The sequence below is a fragment of the Fukomys damarensis genome, unplaced genomic scaffold, assembly GCF_012274545.1.
Source record: "Fukomys damarensis isolate Sample0158 unplaced genomic scaffold, DMR_v1.0_HiC HiC_scaffold_23, whole genome shotgun sequence".
Lineage (NCBI taxonomy): Eukaryota > Metazoa > Chordata > Mammalia > Rodentia > Bathyergidae > Fukomys > Fukomys damarensis.
Window position 1 is genome coordinate 15,315,520 of NW_022900935.1, and position 4,128 is coordinate 15,319,647.

Consider the following 4,128-nt stretch of genomic DNA (forward strand, 5'->3'; position numbering starts at 1 on the left):
CACCTGAGAGCCTCTGCGCACAAAGGCTCCGCGGGAGCCGGGCGGGACGAGGCCGCACGCGCCGAGCACGCGACAATGATGCACATTTTAAAATAAAAGAATGATGCACATTTTAATAAAGCACAGCATAAACTGTTCTTTCCACTCAGGGCTGGCCGTGTAAGTCTGTCCGTCGGTATCAGGCCCACCAAGCTTCGCTCCATCCAAGAACAACTTCCCTTGGGCTGCCTCCTCCCTCGGCACCTGCCCTTCCGGGTTGCCTCCCCCCCACACTCTCCCCCCATTTCATGCTGGTCTGGGCCCCTTCTGGCGCAGACTTTTTTTTCTCAGGGCCTGCAGTTGTCCACCTCCCTTTCCCAGGGATCGGTTCACCAGTGAAATTCACGTAACTGTGCTGGGTACTGGTGACCCACGGGAGTTTAGGATTGGAGCAAAGGAGGGAAAGGTGGGCATATTTAGACAAGAGATCCACACCAGGCCCATGCCGGAATCTGGTTCTGCTACCTGCTGTTTTGTGATCCTGGGCACTTCTGGCTTTGTTGGAAGGATAATGGGCTGCCTTGGTCCATTTTGTGCTTTGGTTTCTTTTCTCTCTTCCTTTCTTTGGTTTTATCGGTTTGGTTTGGTTTTTCTTTGAGGCAAGGTCTCACTGTGTAGCTCAGGCTGTCAGCCTCCCGAGTGCTAGGATTATAGGTGTGTGTCACCAGGCCCAGATTTCTTAACTTCCTACTTTATAGGTGAAGAACCTAAGGCTTGAAAGATTTGCCTAGAGTCACCTAAACAATAGGTAATGTTGGCATATTCCTGAAGGTCTAGACTCAACACCTGTATATCGGTCCATGGGAAGCGCCCATAACAAAAACCCTGCCCTAAGTGGTAGAATTTAACATGAACAAGTATCTTCCACATTCCAATTCAGCTTTAATCAGTCTATATTATTCCTATGTTGGAAAAAAAAAATGTAATCCAAAGGACAGGATCAGTCTACTGTCTCTAGAGGTCTAAGTACAACTGACTTAGTACCTCTCCCCTAGGTCACCAGAAAGGGACAGCTTTCTTGATTTCCACTCGAAATGCTCTTCTTCCACCTGTGACCCCAGCACTTTGGAGACAGTTAGCAGGATTGCCGCGAATTCAAGGCCAGCCTGAATTACGTAGTGAGACTGTCACAAAATAATTATAATAATAATAAATAAATAAAAGCTCTTCCAGGCAATCCCAAAATACTGATCTCCACTATGGAACCTGCCAGCCTCGAACTTCTGATTCCTTTCCATTCCTTTTTGTCTTCTTTTTTTCCCCTCCTCTTCTCAATCCTTCCTTCCTTTAGAAAATCTACTGCCACCTCCCACATGCTTGGTTTGTGAGTGATATAAAGATTCCAGACCTGGCCCGTGGGCAGGATAGACCCGACCCGTAGGCTGGTTTGCTCTGCAATGTCCATGAGCAAGGAGGAAGAGCCTTCTGGGCGGAGGGAACACTGTGGGCAGGGCCCAGAGTCCGGAAGGTGAAAGGTGAGTTCAAAGAATTTAGTTGGGTTCTACCAACACCTTCCTAGAGCGTGCCGCTTCCTGAGAGCCCATTCCTAAAGCCCGTATCCAGGGGTGGGTTAACAGAGACAAAGCTGGATGCAGAAGGCCTTCAAATACCAGGCTGAGGGGTTTAAACTTTGTTTTATAGCACAACAGGGAGTATGATAGGCTTGACCTGGGTCACTTCACTTGCCTGCTTCTCTTTTACTCTTCCATCCTATTTTCTGTTTCTTTTTCCTTTTTCCACAGACCTAATCTCCAGTCCCGAGTTCAAGTTCTGTCTTTGTTGCTTACTGACTGTACAACCTTTGGCTAATTCCTAAGCCTTCCCTGAGCATCTATTTCCAGAGCTGAAAATGGAGCTCATGACACTGGGAGGTTTCCGTAAGGTCCTGTCTGCACAGTACCAGGCAGGAAGCCTCTGCCCAGCCACCACTTGAGGGAGAGGCCTCAACTGCTGTTTTCCGACCTTTGGCTTCAAGGGGCAGCAGAGAGCCAGACAGCCAGGACTCAGTCCCCTGGGGCTGGGCAATAGCCCTGCAGGAACCTGGGAAACCCTCTTATCTGGCTCTTGCCAATTTTCCTGCAGTTCTGCTCAGAGGCCTATGAATTTGGGGTTGAGGGTTTCCAGAAGAATCCCTGGGTGGGAAAGGAGGAGCTGCCCCTTCATCCTTTAGGGCATACTGTCCTCAGACCCTGGTGCCAGACCTCCAGGTCCCAGCCTTATTCTCCGGGCCCACACAATGGAGAACCCAGAAAAAGGGCTTGTTCAAATCACTGCCTTTTCTGCCTTCTTTTTCAGATACCTTATTAGGTGGCCCCTCCCTAAGGGACCCCCTTTTTAGAAGGAGGGGGCGAAGTACAGATGGACCCCCCAGGTTACCATGGAGACAGCAGGGAAAGGGTTGCTCTATTGCCACGGCAACAATTGACGTCAGCACTACCCTTTCCCATCGCTTGATATGAGAGGGGGGCAGCCACCCCAACCACAAGCAAATCCCCCACAAAGCCTCCTCCCCCTACTGAGCCAATCAACCATGGGGTCGACAGGCTTAATATAGCACAGGAGTTAAAAGCAGATTCTGATGTCAGTCAAACCTCAGTTCAAATCCTCGCTCTGCCTCACCGTCACTGTGTGAATTTGAGCAAGTTCCTTAACCCCTTGAAGGCTCACAGGTACAGTGGGGACAAGTGAGCCACCAAGAGCTGTGGTGAGGATTGCACAGGATCATGCGGCTAATAGGCTCTGGGACTGGTCCACAGGAAGTTCATACTTCCTGACTGACTGACATCAGCTTACCATCTTAGGACCTGTCAGGGAGTTGGGACCCGTCAGATGCAGATTCACAGTACCTAGAGGAGCCAGGATTTCTAAGGACCGAGCCCCAGGATTTAAGCATCTGAGGATTGGGATTTTGGGGTGGAGCCAGAGACAGTGGAATTTCCAGGCTTTGATGAAATCCTAAATGCCACTTTCTCGGAAGCCCCATCACATCCGGGCTCTGACCCAACTTCCTCCTCCCCTTCCTCTGCCTTGCACTAGCCCATCTCAGTTTCCTTCATCCTCAGAGCCTATCTGGTCCTCTAGGAAAAGGATGGATGAGAGACCACAGTGGGACATCAGATAAACCCACACCAGGTAGGAGAGGAGTTAGGCACCAAAGAGAGACAGGTGTCCTGGCTCCACTGCTATCTCCCCTCCTACCCTTGGGGCAGGAGGACCAGAGTCATTCACATTTCCTCTCTTTCCCAACCTCCAGTCCACACCACAGTTCACTGTACCCCAATTCTATCCCACTCACTTGAGTGAGGCCCTTTCCCCAGCCATCAGCATCCTCCAGAAACCCCCAGACCCATCTCCCTGCTTCCTTCCTCCAGTCCACAGAAACCATGGTCACCAGTGGCTTTACATCGCCTCTCCAGCCACAGTGGCTACCACTCAGCTCCTCCCAAAGCATCCTTCCCATCTTTAGGTGTCTGGCCGGAATTGCTTCCCTCAGAACCCCACTTACCTTTCCAGGCATCTGTCACTTGTCATAAGGCTCCCCTGACCACCACCATCCCCTCCCATAGCACCTGCTTGTCCCACACGTTGGCGCTCCATGTTTAATGCTTATCTATGAATTAAGTGCAAGAGCTGTGTAATATTCACGCTGACATTCCCAGTGCCCATTACAGGAGGGCTCACGAGTCTGCAGATTTGCTTGAGGATGACTGCTTCACAAATCCATGGAGGTGAGGTCTTAGTGCTGCAGTTGCACTAGCAAAGCTACCTGGCCTGGTCAGGGATGGAGCATGGCTCTCAGAAGGAACTAACTTGACACCTGAACTGAAGGATAAGAAGTTATTCAGGCAAAGACAAGGGAGAAATGTCCTGGCACTGGGATTAGTACGTTGTGTGTGTGACACCTTGGTGCTGAGATGCTGTACTCATGCTTTGGAAGAACAACCCTGGTTTCCCTGTAGGGACATGTCACATATGGGGATCTAGGGTGGCTATAGGGAGATGGTCAGGAGGCCAGTGCAGCCTCCAAGGTGCAAGGTGATGGAGCCTTTGACCAGGTGTGGGTAATGATTTTTTTTTTTTTTTTTTTTG